Below are 20268 nucleotides of genomic sequence, written 5' to 3'. Positions count from 1 at the left end.
ACTTTTGTAAAGATTGAATCATATTGTATGTATTCTTTGTGGTCTGGCTCCTTTTATTTAAAACTAACGTGAGCGTGCAAAAATTTTTAGTGGTTTTCTTTTAGATTTGGAATAAAATTCAAATTTCAGCTCTTTTTTTTTTTTTTTTTTTTTTTTTTTTGAGACAGTCTTGCTCTGTCGCCCGGGTTGGAGTGCAGTGCAGTGGCGTGATTTCGGCTCACTGCAGCCTCTACCTCCTGGGTTCAAGCAGTTCTCTGCGTCAGCCTCCCAAGTAGCTGGGATTACAGGCTCCTGCCACCACACTAAAAAGACAATTTTTGTCTTTTTAGTAGAGACGGGGTTTCACCATATGACGTTGGCCAGGCTGGCCATGAACTCCTGACCTCTTGATCCACTCACCTCGGCCTCCCAAAGTGCTGGGATTACAGGCGTGAGCCACCGCACCTGGCCATTTCAGCTCTTTATTTTGACCTATGATGTCCTGTATAGCCTGGCTCCTGCCTACTTTTCGGGTAGACAATTGCCATCTTATGCCAGTCTCATTGCCTGTTATGCTTCTGTTACGCTAACTTCTTATTTTTATTCTTATTTATTTAATTTTTAGAGATGGAGTCTCACCATTGCTCAGTCTGGTCTCAAACTCCTGGCCTCAAGCTGTCCTTTGGCCTCCAGAGTAGCTGAGATTACAGGCGTAAGCCACTGGCCTTATTTTTAAACTCAATGAGCTGTTTTCTAAAGGGCCTTTGTATGCATGGCTCTGTCTTCCTTGAACACTTCTTTCCCCTGCTCTTTGCATGGCTGCCTTCATGCCTGAGCTTATGTATAAATATCAGGGGTACTTTTCCTCATCATCGCGTCTTGCTAGTCCTTTCCCATTATTCCACATTACTGGCTTCTGTTGCCTCCTTTCATAGCACCTATTGCAATTTATGATTATATATCTGTGTGCATGATTGTTATGTCTTCCCTGCTAGATTCCATGAAAGCAGAGAACTCATCTGTTTTGTTCTCCAGTGTATATCTAGTGCGTAACACAATGACTGACGTAGAATAGGTATTTAATAAATATTTAATGGCCATATTCCCAATTCAGCACCTTTGTTCCCGTTATCTTTTGTCCTTTTCTCTTACGCTGTTTAACTATTTAAATCTTTTCCACCCCTCAAGACTCAGGTCAGTTCTCCCTCTTTGAAGTCTATCATGGCTTTGCAACAGTTAATCTCTCTTCTCTAAAATTTTATAGCATTTATTGCCAATACCACCTCATGTTCATGGAAAATCACACTATCACATATCTTATTTTACCTAGTTGTATCAAAGGTTTCTTATTTTCTCAAAAGTCTTGTAGCTTGTAATGCCACTACCCCTCATGTTTTTTGTTAACTTGACCAGTTTCTATTAATATCTTAATTACCTAATTTGACTGGAAGCTTCTCGATTAGAAGCTATTTGTTTTAGCTAATGCCCTCCTCAGTTGTTTTCACTGGCACATAGTAGGTCCTTAGTAGAGTTTTTGATGACCAATGATATTTATGTATAGGTAGCAATTTTAATTTCTTAAGCTTATTAACATGGATTCTTTTTATTAGAATCCTGCTTAGTGTTTTCTCTAATCTAAAGGCTGGGAGTGCACCACCTGCTTCAGGCGATATAGAGAATATTAGGGTGTGAAAGTACAGGAGTCCAGTCCTAATGCCACAAAGCAGATACTCCTTTGGAACTTGCCACTGGCGTAGAATTAACTATGCAGAATTCCTTAAAAGTGCTTCATCAGTGCTTGTTTAATGTTCTCAGATTGGAGTTACTAACAGAAACAAGACACTAGGTAGTACTTTATTTGAATTTTCTGTTGACTAACATTTTATTTTGATGTCAACAGTGAAAATCTTGAGCCAATTAAATCTGCTTAAAGCTGCTTTGTCTGATCTGTGGGTTAGCTCTCTCAGTAGTTATTCTTCCTCTTGTGTTAAAAGCAGAAATGCAAATTTAATTAGTAGCAACTGAATTGATTTAACTCAGTACATATTTCAAATTAAGTGGTAAATGTAAATTATTTTTTAGGAGGTACCTACTGTGTATTTTAAATCAGTGATTATTTTGGCTTTTCTGATGAAACTGTGTCAGAAGATTATAGGGTAATGTAATAATTGGTTTGTTTTTGTTTTTTTGAGACGGAATTTCACTCTTAACGCCCATGCTGGAGTGCAGTGGCGTGATCTTGGCTCACTGCAACCTCCACCTCTTGGGTTCAAGCGATTCTTCTGCCTCAGCCTCCCGAGTAGCTGGAACTACAGGCGCATGCCAGCGTGCCTGGCTAATTTTTGTATTTTTAGTAGAGACGGGGTTTCATCACGTTAGCCAGACTGGTCTCGAACTCCTGACCTCAAGTAATCCTCCCTCCTCAGCCTCCCAAAGTGTTGGGATTACAGGCATGAGCCACCACGCCTGGCCTGGTATTGATATTGTTAGCCATTGGCTATGTGACAGACACTATCCTAAGCATTTTTCATACATTGGTTTATTTATTCATTCACTCAACAAATATTTATTGAGTACCTATCATGTTTCAAGCACATAATCTCATGTATTCTTCACTACACCCGTGAAGTAAGTATATAGTTTATTACAGATGAGAAACTGGTACACACAGAAGCTAGATATCCAGTGTCACAAGCTGTTGAGGGTCAGATTGAGATTTTTTTAAAGAATGCCAGTTACTGACATCTTTGGCATGAATTACTTCTATGCTAGAGTTTTATCTTTGATAGGGGAACAGTAATCAAATTTTGAAGTCTCTGGTAAACTGTAGTCAAAATGATTAGAACAGAATGTGATAAGCTAAACTGAGATTACTCCTTCTCTTACCCCCAACCCATCTCTTTTTTTTTTTTTTTTTTTTGAGATGGAGTCTTTCTCTGTCATCTCAGCTGACTGCAACCTCTATCTCCCGAGTTTAAGGGCTTCAGCCTCAGCCCCCTGAATAGCTGGGATTATAGGTGCCTGCCACCACACCTGGTGAATTTTTGTATTTTTAGTAGAGACGGTGTTTCATTCACCATGTTGGCCAGGCTAGTCTTGAACTCCTGACCTCAAGTAATCTGCCCACCTCGGCCTCCCAAAGTGCTGGGATTACAGGCATGAGCCACCACGCCTGGCCCCTAACCCATCTTTTTTTTTTTTGAGACAGAGTCTTGCTCTTCTCACCCAGACCGGAGTGCAATGGCGCAATCTTGGCTCACTTCAACCTCCATCTCCCAGGTTCAAGCGATCTTCCTGCCTCAGCCTCTCAAGTGACTGGGATTACAGGTGCCTGGTACCATGCTGGCTAATTTTTGTATTTTTAGTAGGCAGGGTTTTGCCATGTTGGCCAGGCTGGTCTCGAACTCCTGACCTTGTGATCTGCCTGCCTCAGCCTCCCAAAGTGCTGAGATTACAGGCGTGAGCCACTGCGCCTGGCCTAGCCCATCTTTTACAAGAAAAATTTCACAAACAGCAAACAATATGGAAAATTCTTATTTTGGAAAATCCCAGTTTATTCAAACCAAGGTGAACTAAGTATAAAAAGATGAATGGATATAATTAACCATATTAAATACTGTGCCTTCAGGGGCACTCTGTAAGCAAATATAAGTTTAAATGTTTAAATTAGACAATTTCAGTTGTGTTTCATTACTTTTCGGCATCATTTTACTGCTTTTACACAGATCTCGTATGATATTTCACATTTCCAATTTTGTTACTGTGTAGTTTCATAGTCATTTCTGGGGCAACTGTAAGGTATTATGACTGCCTTTTTTTTTTTTTTTTTTTTTTTTTTGAGACAGAGTCTCGCTCTGCCGCCCAGGCTGGAGTGCAGTGGCCGGATCTCAGCTCACTGCAAGCTCCGCCTCCCGGGTTCATGCCATTCTCCTGCCTCAGCCTCCCGAGTAGCTGGGACTACAGGCGCCCGCCACCTCGCCCGGCTAGTTTTTTTTTGTATTTTTTTTTTAGTAGAGACGGGGTTTCACCGTGTTAGCCAGGATGGTCTCGATCTCCTGACCTTGTGATCCGCCCGTCTCGGCCTCCCAAAGTGCCGGGATTACAGGCTTGAGCCACCGCGCCCGGCCAATGACTGCCTTTTTTTTAAAAGAAAAGACAGGTTCTCATTCTATTGCCCAGGTTGGAGTGTGGCGACTCAATAATAGCTCACTACAGCTTTGAACTCCTGGGCTTAAGCGATCCGCCTGCCTCAGCCTCCTGAGTAGCTAGGGCTACTAGTGCATGCTACCGTGCCTGGCTAATTAAAATTTTTTTTTTTTTTGTAGGGACAAGTTTTTTTTTTTTTTTTTTTTTTTTATAAGATGGAGTCTCACTCTGTTGCTCGTGCTGGAGTGCAGTGGCGCAATCTCGGCTCACTGCAACCTCTGCCTCTTGGGTTCAGTCAGTTGTCCTGCCTCAGCCTCCTGAGTATCTGGGATTACAGGCACCCACCACTACTCTGGGCTAATTTTTGTATTTTTAGTAGAGACGAGGTTTCACTGTGTTGTCCAAGCTGTTCTTGAACTCCTGACCTCAGGTGATCTGCCTGCCTTGGCTTCCCAAAGTGCTGGGATTATAGGCATGAGCCACCGTGCCTGGCGAGACAAGTCTTGACGTGTTACCCAGGCTGATCTTGAACTCCTGGCCTCAAACGATCCTTCTGCCTCGGCCTCCCAAAGTGCTGGGATTATAGGTGGGCAGCACTGCACCTGGCCTAGGACTGCTTTTTAAAAACAAACGTTAGAACTTTCCAAATGGGAAGTTATTATTAGTATTTATTTATTGAGACAGGGTCTCACTCTGTTACCCAGGCTGGACTCCAGTGGCATGATCACAGCTCACTGCAGCCTTGAACTCCCGGGCTCTAGCAGTCCTCTCACTTTAGCCTCCCTAGTAGGTAGGACTGTAGGTATGCCGTACCACATCTACTAATTCTTGTATCTTTTGTTAGAAATAGGATTTTGGCATGTTGCCAGGCTGATCTGCAACTCCTGGGCTCAAGTGATCCTCATACCTCGGCCTTCCAAAGTGTTGGGATTACAGGTGTGAGCCACTGCTCCCTGCCTTGGAAAGTTATGTATTTATTTTAGTAACATTTCCAAATTCTGAAATACTTGGTGTATTTCTTTTGAATTTGTCTTTAGAGCATATTGCGCGTTCTTAATTCTGGTAAGTCTTCATTTTGCAGGTGCTTGTATTTAACTTTTGGAGATAGGAAAGTCTGGTGAATGAAGTGAGTGGTCAGCATTGTTTTTGGTCACAAATGAAATGTAATTCTAAAAGGTGGAGACTAGGATTTTGTGTGTGTGTGAGGTTTGTCTTTGAGAATTCTGTCAATGGCACATCAAAAAAGTTTTGAGTCTTGGCCACAATTGGAAGATGCACCCAGTCATCCCAATCCCTGGAAGATCTTACCTCCCAAGATGGCGCCATTGAATAACAGCACTTGTTTTCAGTGCTGAAACCTCTATAAAACAAATCATGGTATGAATATAACCCGTATTACAATTAAATTGGAATTCTCTTAATGAAAACATTAGCTTGTATTAATGTCACTGTGATTTTATTTATAACCTTAATAAATTAATATTGTTAAATTTTGTGTAAGAAAGGAACATTTTTAGTCTGCTGACAGGCAAATCTGTGTAGGAACAGATTTGAACTTACGTATAATTAAAGGGAGAAATGTATTTTCCTGGCCCACTTTCCAACACTTTATTTTTTATTTTTATTTTTGAGACAGTGTTGCTCTGTTGTCCAGGCTGGAGTGCAGTGGCATGATCTTGGCTCAGAGCAACCTCTGCCTCCTGGGTTCAAGCGATTCTCCTGCCTCAGCCTCCCTTGTAGCTGGGATTACAGGCTCATGCCACCATGCCAGGCTAATTTTTGTAGTTTTAGTAGAGACAGGGTTTCACCACGTTGGCCAGGCTGGTCTGGAACTCTGACCTCAAGTGATTCGCCTGCCTTGGCTCCCAGAGTGCTGGGATTACAGATGTGAGCTACCATGCCTGGCCAACTTTATTTGCATAGGCTTTCTACAGATGCTGAAGAACTCAAATAGAAAAATGGTATCATTTACCTTGGTCTGACAGCATTTTTCTGTTTCTGAACATAAATCTCTGTTTTTATCTAGTTTCATGTTAACTGGTAATGTTAAATGTTGAGATAAATAAAGTTAATTTTTGGTTAAGTCCTGGAACAGCTATATAAAAAATGTGCTGATTTCCTGGTTATCTGGGGGTATTTATCTGATTTAGGCCATTTTAGTGATTCACCAGTGAATGAGCAGCTCATTTAAGTTTTTTTTTTTTTTTTTTAAGATGGAGTTTCACTCTTGTTGCCCAGGCTGGAGTGCAGTGGCGTGACCTTGGCTCACTGCAACCCCTTCCTCTCGGGTTCAAGTGATTTTCTCATCTCAGCCTTCCAAGTAGCTGGGATTACAGGCACCCGCCACCACTCCTGACCCATTTAAGTTTATAATTGAGATTTTTCGAAGAATTCTTAGTTATTGAGGACTAATGATGACACCAGTTTCTGACTTCTGTGTGACAGCTATGGTTCTTAAGTACTTTATATGTGTTTATTTAATCTCCTTTCAGCAAGTCTTTAGGGTACATATTAGTACTATTATTATCCCCATTTTGCAGAGAAAGAAACTGAGTCCCTAAGATGTGAGATCGGTTTGCCCCAAGGTCAGTGCCAAGCTAGGATTTGACCTTGAGTTTACTCTTGAACATTACATTATTTTAACACATAATGATTTTATGAACTGTGTGCGCTGCCCTCTAAGTAAATGATATCAACATTGTCTTATGTTTCCTGGGATCTAAAGAATGCCATTTTTAGATCTTGATGGACTTAAAGATTCATTAAATGGAAGACTTTACAGAAGTATATAGAAGCTAGTTAAATATAGAAGATTCTTATGGAGATATTTACAAAATGTAGTTAGGGTGTGGAAGCAAAGTAATGGGCCCTGGTAGGTTTAAATCAGTAATAACAGTTTTTATGCTTCTTGCCACAGCTGTAATGGAGTGTAATATGATGTATTCTTAGTGTAATTTGATGAAATTAGACATTTTACAACATATGCGAAAATAATTTCTGTAGGAACTTGAGGACTTATGATTATGTTAAGAATTTTGTTTGAGACTAGATCCTAGGGCAGTTTTAAAGTGACTACCAGAATCTTAAAGAAATGTGATGGAAAAATAGATGGGAGGACAGTTAATGGAGCAGGGAGAAATAATAAGGAAATAATAAGGTAACTTAGAGAGAGAGAAAAGGAAAATAAAGAAAGAAAAAGAAGACAGGGTCTCGCTCTGTCCCCTAGGCTGGAATGTAGTATGTGATCATGACTCACTGCAGCCTTGATCTCCCAGCCTCAAGCAGTCCTTCCATCTCAGCCTCCCCAAGTAGCTGGGATTACAGGCGCAAGCCGCTATGCCTGGTAATTAAAAAAAAATTTTTTTTTTGTAGAGATGGGGGTCTGGCTATGTTGCCCAGGCCGGTGTTGAACTCCTGGCCTCAAGTGATCCTCCCACCATGGCCTCCCAAAGTTCTGTGAGTTTTGACAGATGTATACTGTCCAACCACCACCACAATCAAGATTTCGCAGTTTCATCACCTCCTCAAAGTCCCTTCTGCTCGTTTGTAGTCTACTCCAATTCTTACCCTCAGGCAAGAATTGGAGTAGTTGTTTTCTATTCCTATCATTTTGCCTTTTCCAGAGTGTTCTGTAAGTGATAGTCTGTAGTCTGTAGCCTTTTAGTCTGGCTTATTTCACTTCTCATATTTTTGAGGTTCATCCGCATTATTGCATGTATCAGTAGCTCGTTACATTGCTGAGTAGTATTCCATTGTATAGAGTTTGTTTATTGGCCAATTGAGGAGCATTTGGGTTGTGTGTGATAGAGTCTCACTCTGTTGCTCAGGCTGGGGCTGCAGCCTCGACCTCCCAGGCTCAAATGATTCTCCCGCCTCAGCCTCCTGAGTAGCTGGGATGACTACAGGTGTGTGCCACCATTCGTGGGTAATTTTTTTGATTTCTAGTAGAGTCGAGGTCTCACTCTGTCACTTAGGTTGGTCTCGAACTCCCAAAGTGCCCGTGACTGACTGAGACCCTGTCTTAAAACAAAAACAAACAGGTAAGAGAAAGGGCATCATCTCAGATTAAAGGGTTTTTTCATGTTAAATAATTTAGCCTTATGAAAAATTTACTATTCTTGGGTGAGAATACCGTTGACTGAAATGACTGCCCTAGGAAGTCTGTTGTTATGCTAATAGTGTATGTTGAAATGACAGGTTACAGTTTACTGAGATTAGTTTAGGCTGAAGTGGTCTGTGAGGGCTTCATGCAGGCAGTTAGACTAGAGTTTTTCAATGGTGGATGGATAGTGCTTGAAGAGGCGGAAAGGAAAGAGAAAGTTTTGTTTTACTTTTTAAATTTTTTTCTTTTGTATTTGAGAAAATTAAGGATGAGGAGATGGTTTTCTAGGCAAGAGCAAATTAAGGGAAAGATAGAGATTAGAATAAACATATTATTGATGGGAACTGCAAATACTTGTCTGATCTAGTAATAGAGTTTAGATTATGGACTAGGAAGGAGATAAGATTAGTGAAGTAATGCTTATTGAGATTATGAACAGTCTTAACAGTCATACCGAGGAATTTGGACCTGATCTTGCTAACATGTGGGAATCATTGAAGGTTTAAAAGTTGAGCAGTGACTTGATGAACTTGGAATTATGACATTAATCAAGAAGTGTTATATAGATTATCTGAAAGGAAGCCAGTTAAGGTTTTTTTTTTTTTTTTTTTAAAGAAATAAAATTGTGAACACTATACAGGCATGAATTTAGCAAGTGGAATGGGAAGAAAAAGGAATATATTGGAGAGATTTTGGAGAAGGAAGAGATGGGACTTAATAACGCAGAGAAAGAAGAAAAGAAAGTGAAGATAGCTCTTAAGCTTATGAAATCGGTAGAATTGGCCAGGCACGGTGGCCCACGCTTGTAATCCTAGCACTTTGGGAGGTCGAGGTGGGTGGATCACCTGAGGCTAGGAGTTCAAGACCAGGCTGGCCAACATGGCAAAACCCTGTCTCTACTAAAAATACAAAAAATTAGGCCTGGTGGTGGGCGCCTGTAATCCCAGCTACTTGGGAGGCTAAAGCAGACGATTCGCTTGAACCCAGGGGGCAGAGGTTGCTGTGATCCGAGATTGCGTCACTCCACTCCAGCCTGGGCAGGAGCGAAACTCCGTCTCAAAAAAATAAAGAAATGGTAGAATTGAGGAACATTTGTGATATTAGTTAACTGAATTTGGAAAAGGGGGCAGGACATAGCCTCTCTCTTCTGCCCTCAAATTCTCTGCTGACTGCATTATATCCATATGCTTTTTCAATTCCATTTATTTGCGAGATGTTGAGATTCTCTAAAATTGCCCCAGGATTAAGCTGGAAGTTAAAAGGTTAGTTTATTTTGGAAGTACTCATTTGGAAAAAAATACAGTATGTTTCAAACCATGAAACATTGTATAAGTTCCTAGTTATGAAAATCATACCCTAATAAATACTGTCATCTTTAGTTAGGTTAACTGTTAGGTAGAGAGGACTTTTTGGAAAACATTATTTTATGATTATTTTATGATTATTTTATGATTTGTTTAACATAATTTGCCCTGTGTGTATTAACAACAGTAACCAATAAATTGTGGTTCAGCTTGGATGGTTTAGTTTATAATGACATTAGTTAAAATAGTCTTCCATTTCTTTCATTGCAACATGTGGAGTATATTATCCACCATTTCTTTTTTTTTCTTTTTGGGAGACTGAGTCTTGCTCTTTTGCCCAGGTTGGAGTGCAGTGGTGCGATCTCGGCTCACTGCAACCTCTGCCTCCCGGGTTCAAGCGATTCTCCTGCCTCAGCCTCCTGAGCAGCCGGAACTACAGGTGTGTGCCACCATGCCCAGCTAATTTTTGTATTTTTATTAGAGACGGAGTTTCACCATATTGGCCAGGCTGGTCTTGAACTCCTGACCTTGTGATCCACCCGCCTCGGCCTCCGAAGTGCAGGGATTACAGGCGTGAGCCAGTGCACCTGGCCATTATCTACCATTTCTTAAGCATCTACTATATAGTAGGTACTTGACTTACACTTTAATCTTTACATCTGCCTCATGAAATAGGTACTACTATTCCTACTTTACAGATGAGGAAATGGAAGGTCCTAGAGGTTTAAGAAATATTCCTGGGGGAACCGGGAGAGTTAGAATTCTAGATTAGTGACTTCAAAGTCTATGTTCTTTCTACTCCTCTATCCTTGGATTACGTATCAGAAGAATAGGAATAAAGAGTGGGTCAGTTGAGCTAATTGATTAGATAGTAATTTGAGTCAGTGAAGTGCTACCCAAATATTAACTGGTGTTATCTAACCTTTTCCATGCTGTCTGAGTGTGCAAAGGGACCTTAAAGACCCAGTTATGGCTGGGTGCGGTGGCTCATGTCTGTAATCCCAGCACTTTGGGAGGCTCAGGTGGACAGATCACGTGAGATCAGGAGTTCAAGACCAGCCTGGCCAACATGGTGGAACCCCATCTCTACAAAAATACCAGGCATGATGGCGGGTGCCTGTAATCCCAGCTACTCAGGAGGCTGAGGTGGGAGAATCGCTTGAACCTGGGAGGCAGGGGATTGCAGTGAGCAGAGATTGCACCATTGCATTCCAGCCTGGGCGACAGAGTGAGACTCTGTCTAAACAAACAAACAAAAAAACCGAGTTCTAAATCATAAATAAATAAAAATAGAAGACTCAGTTCTAGTCATGTGGCATTCATTTATCTTTTGGGGAATGTCCCTCCTATGCCTTTGTAGAACGCAACAAATCTTTATTAAAAACAACTGTCCAATTCAAAAAACAAACACAAACAAACTATTGACATAGTTCAGCAAATTGCTAGTCTTGGCAAATGAAATTAAAGGATGTTTCAGGTCCTTCTTCTGGGAAAGTGGGTTTTGGAGATGATTCCACTTGAAAATTAGGGCTAGTGCTGAAGACTTGTTGTCTATGGTATCCAGCAGTTTTTTGGTATGTTTGTCTTCATTCCCCTCATCCTCTGCAGCCATAAAGTTCTTTAGATTACTCTTCTTCATCTTCACTGTTGGTAAAAAGTTATCTCAAAGTTCCATCTGCCTTATTGCCTCAGTATTTTAAAAGCTCAGTCCCATTCTTTTCTACCTCATTCTTGATGTCCCTTTACTACCTATTTCTGCTGGGTCTGATAGAACCTGTGCACAAATGTGAGCAAAGTCCTCCAAGTTCTTAATTTTTTTTCTTCCCATATTTCTTCCATCTCCTAACCCATAAGTGAAAACAAGGCTTTTTCTGTAATGAATGCTATTATTTCTGTTTTCATTGGTTGAATACTCTGCAACTCCTTGGACGAGGGGAGCAGTCATTGTAGTTCTAGTCATTCACTGTCCCTGTAGACCATTGTTTTGCCATTTTTGCATAGCTTCTGATTTTTCAAAAAGTCCTTACCATCTGTTCTCTCCCCATTTTTATTGCTTTTTGTCTGATGACTTCAGGATCCACATGGATCAGTTTTCTTCTCCATTGCATACTCCCGGCTGAGGCAGGAGAATGGTGTGAACCCGGGAGGCGGAGCTTGCGGTGAGCTGAGATTGTGCCATTGCACTCCAGCCTGGGCAACAAAGGAAGACTCCGTCTCAAAAAAAAAAAAAAAGACCCAATGTCTGTGTATTCAGATATTTTCCTAGCCTTTGTTTTCCTTAATATCTCTGCAATATTTTAAGTTGTTGATCATCTTTCTTGAGTCTTTTCGACTATGAGTTAAAAATATATGTGTTTGACCCCATCTAGCCTGGTAAGGCCATTTTGCCTGGCATTTAACTGATTGTTGGACTCTGGTGTTCATCTTGTGTCCTGTACTGACTAGCAGAGAAAGGGTGGAGCATGTTGGCACTGTACATCTTATAGTGCTCTGTACTCTGTGGACTTTTAAGTAAATAATTGATTTGACTTGCTAGTCTTCCTGTTTTCCTCTCTCCCCAGTCCTGCTGTGGCTTGTGTGTAAAATGGATTGATCACTTCTGGTCTTGACTCTGATTAAATCTATAACATATAAAAAGGCTTACGTTGTTTTCAGAGTGGACTTTCTTAATTTTTATTTTTGAATTTAATTTTTTTTTTTTTTTTTTTTGAGGCAAGTTCTAACTTTGTCATGTGGCCTGGAATACAGTGTTGCCATCACGGCTCACTGCAGCCTTGACCTCCCAGGCTCAAGTGGTCCTCCAGCCTCTGCCTCCTGAGTAGCTGGGACCATATGCGTGTGCCACCACACCTGGCTAATTTTAAACATTTTTGGTAGAGATTGGTCTCCCTGTGTTTCCTAGGCTGGTCTTGAACTCCTGGGATCAAGTGGTTTTCTCACCATGGCCTCCCAAAGCATTGGGATTATAGGCCAGACTTTTTGAAAAGAATGATATGGATTAAGTCCTTTGGTAAATGCTTGTTAGATTTGAACTGCTCCAAAAATTTTGGGAAATTTTAATATCAATTAGTGGCCTAAATGAGAACATTTTTGTGTTCTCTTTTATTTTAGTATGGTTTCATGAAACAAATCAGATTCTATCACAGAAAAATAATTACACTGAGAATCTCAGTGGAATAGAATTCCCAAGCACCACGTATTTTCAGGAATATTTGCTATAACATTGCACTGTGACAGTTCCCTGGAGTTTGTCATTAGAATTTTGAGCTGAAGTTGCCCAGTTTCAGAAAGTTGCAGAGATAGCTGGGACGAAGTAGCATGAGATTTGGGTTAAGCTAATACAAATTTAGTAAAGCAAATTTTCGAGATGATTTGATTTTTTAAGAAGGAAACAGTACTGAGTTATGCCACTTTGGTGGTGGTTTTGTTGTGCTACATTAAATGACCTTTGAAGATTGGCTTCTTGAAATTTTTTTTTAACCTTGGGAGATTTGAGTCATTCACTGTTTTCAGATGTTTATTCCCCTCCCCTGACAAGAAATGGAATTATTCAGCCCAGAGAGATGAAAAAGAGCTTTAAACTCAGTCTGAAGGTTCTGGGTCAGTCTTTGTCATTATCTACCTGTATGAACTTGAGCAAGTCACAAGTCACTTTACCTTGTGGGTTTGAGATTTGTCAAATGAAAAAGTAAGTAATTTTAAGAAGATACTACCTATTTTAATTTGAGGTGTTTGATGAAAAGCCATACAGAGTGGCTCTCAAATGTAATGTGGCAGAAATGTGGCAGTTTGTATTAAGAGATAAGGGTTTGCAATATTATCACTACACATAAGAAACACAATGTAGCTATTGTATTCTTGTATTTCCTAAGTTCAGAATGGTAGAATAGTTGCTCGCATAGGCAGCAATGTTAGTTACATGAATTATAAATTTACTGGAAAATATTACCAAAGTATGGAGACACTGAAATGTGAAATGTAAAACATATGCCCATTTCAAGATTACTTGATAGTTTTGAGGCAAATATTTTTTAGATATTTGTTTACATGAAGAATGGCAAAGAAAAACGAAATAAAAATACTAACAATAGTAGCTAATGGTGTTTGCTTAGCACTTACTATGTGCCAACAACTATTCTGAGATGAGTTTATAATCCATTTAGTGTTTTTTTTTTTTTTTTTTTTCAGTAGAGACTGGGTCTCACTATGTTGCCCAGGCTGGTTTCAAACTCTTGGCCTTAAATGATCTTCCCACCTCAGCCTTCCAAAGTGCTTGCTTGGTTTACAGGCGTGAGCACCTGGCTTTGGCCAACTTTCTTAAAGCATTAAGCATTTTTTTTTTTTTTTTCCGAGACAGAGTCTTGCTCTGTCGCCCCAGGCTGGAGTGCAGTGGCGCGATCTGGGCTCACTGCAACCTCTGCCTCCTGAGTTCAAGTGATTCTCTTACCTCAGCCTCCCGAGTAGCTGGGATTACAGGCTCCCACCACCACGCCTAGCTAATTTTTGTATTTTTAGTAGAGATGGAGTTTCACTATGTTGGTTAGGCTGGTCTGGAACCCTTGACCTAAGGTGATCCACCCGCCTCGGCCTCCCAAAGTGCTGGGATTACAAGCATGAGCCACTGTGCCAGGCCAGCATTAAGCATCTCTTAAAGCCCATTTCGTTATTATTACTTTTTTGGAGACAGAGTCTCATTCTGTCACCTAGGCTGGAGTACAGTGGTGTGATCACTGCTCACTGCAGTCTTGATCTTCCCTGGGCTCAGGTGATCCTGCCACCTCTACTGCCCAAGTAGCTGGGACTATAGGCACACACCACTACACCTAATTTTTGTATTGTTTTGGTAGAGATGGGGTTTTGCCATGTTGCCCAGGCTGGTCTCAAACTCCCGGGTTCAAGTGATCCTCCCACCTTGGCCTCCCAAAGTGCTGGCATTACAGGTGTGAGGCACCACATGGGGGTCCCATTTAGTTCTTAAATTCTATGTGATAGGTATTATCCCTATTTTACACATGAGGACACTGAGACACAGTTAAGTAACTTGCCCATACGGCTATTAAGTGACATTGTGTGACTAGGTTTATGTGACTCCAGAGCCTATGTTCCTGTGCATGTTAATCTCAGAATGCATAAAGATAATGGTATATGGGCTGGGCACGGTGGCTCACGCCTGTAATCCCAGCACTTTGGGAGGTTGAGGCAGGCGGATCATGAGGTCAAGAGTTGAGACTATTCTGGCCAATATGGTGAAACCCCGTCTCTACTAAAAATACAAAAATTAGCTGGGCGTAGTGGTGCATGCCTGTAGTCCCAGCTACTCTAGAGGCTGAGGTAGCAGAATTGCTTGAACCCAGGAGGTGGAAGGTTGCAATGAGTGGAGATCACACCACTGCACTCTAGCCTGGCAACAGGGAGACTTTGTCTCAAAAAGAAAGAAAAGATAGTGGTGTTATGATGGTGGGGACAAAGAATTCAAGTATTTGTTGAATATTTTACTAGGCTATTGTGTTTGCTTCCTTAATCCATGTGTAGTAATATTCTAACATAATTTTCGTTACATATCGTAAGTATATTTGAGTACTGTATAATCAAATTTATTGACTCAGATGAATTGAGTTTGAATTCTAGCTCTACCATATCATATTTGTGTAAACTAGGGAAAGGAACTCTGTTTTTCTGGGCCTCAGTTTACTCATCTTAAAAATGAGGTTGGCTGGGTGCGGTGGCTCACACCCAGCACTTTGGGAAGCTGAGGCAGGCAGATCACTTGAGGTCAGGAGTTTGAGACCAGCCTGACCAATAATGATGAAACCCTGTCTCTACTAAAAGTACAAAAATTAGGTGTGGTGGCATGCGCCTGTAATCCCAGCTACTCAGGAGGCTGAGACAGGCAGATCATGAGGTCAAGAGATGAGACCATCCTGGCCAACATGGTGAAACCCTGTCTCTACTAAAAGTACAAAAATTGGCCGGGCGCGGTGGCTCAAGCCTGTAATCCCAGCACTTTGGGAGGCCGAGACGGGCAGATCACTAGGTCAGGAGATCGAGACCATCCTGGCTAACACGGTGAAACCCCGTCTCTACTAAAAAATACAAAAAAAAAAACTAGCCGGGCGAGGTGGCGGGCGCCTGTAGTCCCAGCTACTCAGGAGGCTGAGACAGGAGAATGGCCCGAACCCGGGAGGCGGAGCTTGCAGTGAGCTGAGATCCGGCCACTGCACTCCAGCCTGGGCGACAGAGCGAGACTCCGTCTCAAAAAAAAAAAAAAAAAAAAAAAAAAAGTACAAAAATTAACTGGGTGGGGTGGCGCATGCCTATACTCCCAGCTACTCTAGAGGCTGAGGCAACAGAATCACTTGAACCCAGGAGGTGGAGGTTGCAGTGAGCCGAGATCGTGCCATTGCACTCCAGCCTGTGCAGCAAGAGCAAGACTCCATCTCAAAAAAAAAAAAAAACAAAAACAAAAGCAAAAAAAACCCTAAGCCTGGGCGACAAGAGTGAAACTCCATCTAAAAAAAAAAAGGTTAATAGTATCTGCCTCATAGGTTGTTGTGAGACAATACATTACTTCACGCAAAGGGCTTTAAATGACACAAAACAAACACAGTAAATATTACCTGTTATTGTGTTATGCTTTTAAGTTTTTCAAGTACTTTAACATTTCCTTCAAATAGCATTCCTGTGAGAGAGGTAGGGTCTAGAGTCTGTTATATTAAGTCTTGTTTTACAAAGAAATCCATGAAGAAACTTATTTAAGGACACCAGAACAAAATTAAAAGAAATAGGCTGGGCATAGTGGCTCACACCTGTAATCCCAGCACTTTGGGAGGCTGAGGCAGGAGGATCCCTTGAGCCCAGAAATTTGAGACCAGCCTGGGCAACATGGTGAAACCCTGTCTTTGCATACACGCAAAATACAAAAAATTAGCTGGGCATGGTGACATGTGCCTGTGGTCCCAGCTACTTGGGAGGCTGAGGTGGGAGGATCACTTGAGTCTGGGAAGTTGAGGCTGCAGTGAACTGTGATCATGTCGCTGCATTGCAGCCTGGGTGACAGAGCAAGACCCTGTCTCAAAAAAAAAAAAAAAAAAAAAAAAACCCAAAAAAATCCCCCCCAAACCCCCACAAAAATGAAATACAATTTAAAACATTCCTTAACCCCAACTTGAAAGAGAAAAATGAAAAGACTTGGGATGTGTTCTAATAGTTAACCTCTCTTATATAAGCAGGACTAACCGGTGGTGTTTGGAATGAGAGAAGAGATCATTGCTGGCTACTCCTTTCTTCTTTTGGTTTTTGATTCTCTTCCTGCTGTTAGATGGGAGATGGGGAGGATGTCACTGCATCTTTCTTATGTCCTAGTCTAGCCTAGCCATCTGGGAAGCTGAGAAACAATATTTGAAGGATATCACATTTCCTGGGAATTGAAAAGACAGCTTCCTTTTTTATGTGAAAAGTAAAATGAGGGGAGACGTGAGCTACCAGTATGATCTCTTGGTGTTATGTGAGTTGTTTCACCAATTTAACTCTTAAACGGATTTAACAGAATCCCACTCTTGTCGTGTGTCAGTTTCCTGCAGTCGTTTAGAGACATTTTTGGAATCTTAAGTACTTCTAGGACTTTTTTCCTTTCTTACAGCCTTATGCCACTTGATATCTCTCAGCTGTCAGCACCTGATTTTGCTGCAGTATGTACTGCAAGATCTCTGCATTGCTGTAACCAGATCTTGGTCAGATGAACTCTTTCCATCTTGATGAAAAGATTTATTTGCGTTTCTCTCTCAGGCTAGTATACTGTAGCATTGGAGACTCTTCCACATCCTTTGGAAAAACCTGAAAAGAAGAGTCTTTGAGAAGTCACTTTGTGTTGGGGCTTCTCTTGGCTAGCATTTCTCTGGCTGTAGCCTTCCCTTACATTTAATACATAAAAACACGGTCTTCGGCAAATGTATATTGTACCTGTCTTTGCAAGAGGCTGCTACTGTTTTAGTTACTGGAAATGCAGAGAATATAACAATCAAAACATATTGGATTGGACTGAGTTAAGATTGAAGATAGATAGAGTATTATACTGTAATGGAAGAGAGCTTTAGGATAAGGCAGTCCTGAATTTTAATTCCCAGTTCTGCCTGTTAATACCACTGTGACCCTGAGTAAATTGCATAACCTCCCTGAACCTCAATTTTCTCGTCTGTAAAATAGAAATACCAATAATACCTAGTTCTTAAGATTGTTTGAAGAGTTAAGTGAGATAATAAATTTGCAACACCTAACAGAATGCTGGGATGTATTATCGTGAACTGTTACAAACCTTTCTGAAGTTGAGTTTCTCGTTAAATTGGGATAGTAATACTTATCTCAGATTTCTTGTAAAAATTAAATAAGGATGGTAAACAGCCTGGCGCAAAGGTTTTATCCAGCATAACAATCCTAGAGGGATGTTTATGGTAAGAATATGTGCAAAAAGGCCGGGCGCAGTGGCTCAAGCCTGTAATCCCAGCACTTTGGGAGGCCGAGACGGGCGGATCACGAGGTCAGGAGATCGAGACCATCCTGGCTAACACGGTGAAACCCCGTCTCTACTAAAAAATACAAAAAACTAGCCGGGCGAGGTGGCGGACGCCTGTAGTCCCAGCTACTCGGGAGGCTGAGGCAGGAGAATGGAGTGAACCCGGGAGGTGGAGCTTGCAGTGAGCTGAGATCCCGCCACTGCACTCCAGCCTGGGCGGCAGAGCGAGACTCCGTCTCAAAAAAAAAAAAAAAAAAAAAAAAGAATATGTGCAAAAAACAACTGAAGCAACTAAAACACTATAGACAGTGTTTCTACTAAAGTCATGCCATCACCCGTAACTAGGCAGTGCTGCTTCAGCAATCTGAGTTACTCTGGCTGTGCCGAACTAAGTATGCGCATTTCCAGTTGTATTTTGCCCACTATTTATTATTTCCTACTAGTCCTTTTTCTTTTTTATACATAGATTCTACTCATTTTAAAAGAGTCAGCTTAAATTTTACCATAGACCAGGTGCGGTGGCTCATGCCTGTAATCCCAGCACTTTGGGAGGCTTAGGCGGGTGGATCACGAGGTCAGGAGTTCAAGACCAGCCTGACTAAGATGGTGAAACCCCGTCTCTACTAAAAATACAAAAATTAGTTGGGTACAGTGGCGGGTGCCTGTAATCCCAGCTACTCGGTAGGCTGAGGCAGTAGAATCGCTTGAACCTGGGCGGCAGAGGTTGCAGTGAGCTGAGATTGTGCCACTGCACTCTAGCCTGAGTGATGGGAGTGAGACTCCATCTCAAAAAACAAACAAACAAAAGCAAAAAATTTCTCCATCAAGCTTTCTCAGATCACTCTGGAGAAATGATTTGCCCCGCTTCTAAATGCCATTATGACATTTTAGCATGGCATCAGTCCATGGACTGATATGTAGCATCTTTGCTCCCATTATGTGCTTGGAAAGCACTTCTAGTCTTTTTTTTTTTTTTTTTAAAGGAAAAATAGAGGCCAGTGGGGTAGCTCATGCCTATAATCCCAGCACTTTGGGAGGCTGAGGCAGGTGGATCACCTGAGGTCAGGAGTTCGAGACCAGGAGTTCGAGACCAGCCTGGCCAACATGGTGAAACCCCTGTCTCTAGTAAAAATACAAAAATTAGCTGGGCTTGTTGGCGGTTACCTGAAATCCCAGCTACCCAGGAGGCTGAGGCAAGGGAATTGCTCGAACCCAGGAGACGGAAGTTGCAGTGAGTAGAGATCGTGCCACTGCACTCCAGCCTGGGCAACAGAGTAAGACTCTGTTGTAGAGATGAAGTCTTACCATGTAGCCCAGGCTGGTTTCAAACTCCTGAGCTCAAGCGATCCTCCCACCTCAGCCTCCCAAAGTGCTAGGATTACAGGTGTGAGCCACTGTGCCTGGCCTATTTGTTCTTTAAAATCTACTTTTAGATATCTTCGGCCGGGCGCGGTGGCTCAAGCCTGTAATCCCAGCACTTTGGGAGGCCGAGACGGGCGGATCACGAGGTCAGGAGATCGAGACCATCCTGGCTAACACGGTGAAACCCCATCTCTACTTAAAAAATACAAAAAACTAGCCGGGCGAGGTGGCGGGCGCCTGTAGTCCCAGCTACTCGGGAGGCTGAGGCAGGAGAATGGCATAAACCCGGGAGGCGCAGTTTGCAGTGAGCTGAGATCCGGCCACTGCACTCAAACCTGGGCGACAGAGCGAGACTCCACCTCAAAAAAAAAAAAAAGATATCTTCTCTTCTGTGAGACCTTCCCTGATCCATAGTAAGTTGCAGTTGACTCTTATTATTATTATTATTTTTTTTTTTTTGAGACTGAGTCTGGCTCTGTCGCCCAGGCTGGAGTGCAGTGGCCGGATCTCAGCTCACTGCAAGCTCCACCTCCCGGGTTTATGCCATTCTCCTGCCTCAGCCTCCCGAGTAGCTGGGACCACAGGCGCCCGCCACTTCGTCCGGCTAGTTTTTTGTATTTTTTAGTAGAGATGGGGTTTCACTATGTTAGCCAGGATGGTCTCGATCTCCTGACCTCGTGATCCGCCCGTCTCGGCCTCCCAAAGTGCTGGGATTACAGGCTTGAGCCACCGCGCCCGGCCTGCAGTTGACTCTTGAACAATGTGGGGGTCAGGGGTACCAACCCTCTGGTGCTGTCAAAAATCTGTGTGTGTGTACACATATATATACATACATATATACACATACACACACACACACACACACA

At 42.0% G+C, this 20268-nt stretch overlaps 1 protein-coding gene across 5 annotated transcripts in view; it reads left to right on the top strand.

Moving 5' to 3' along the window:
• The window catches only part of LUZP1 (leucine zipper protein 1), a 96458-nt gene that overhangs the window by 15552 nt on the left and 60638 nt on the right, over window positions 1-20268 (top strand). Inside the window, exon 1 of one of the 5 annotated variants that reach the window (XM_050790319.1) lies at window positions 177-691. The exons of the other annotated variants lie outside the window; for them this stretch is intronic. The gene's annotated coding sequence lies outside the window, so the exon portion shown is untranslated. Of the gene's footprint in view, window positions 1-176; window positions 692-20268 lie in introns of those variants that run through there. 5 annotated transcript variants of the gene reach the window in all.

This window comes from Macaca thibetana, chromosome 1 (assembly GCF_024542745.1).
Source record: "Macaca thibetana thibetana isolate TM-01 chromosome 1, ASM2454274v1, whole genome shotgun sequence".
Classification (NCBI taxonomy): domain Eukaryota; kingdom Metazoa; phylum Chordata; class Mammalia; order Primates; family Cercopithecidae; genus Macaca; species Macaca thibetana.
Note: the sequence above shows the minus strand (reverse complement) of the source record. Positions and strands in the feature narration are given on the sequence as shown.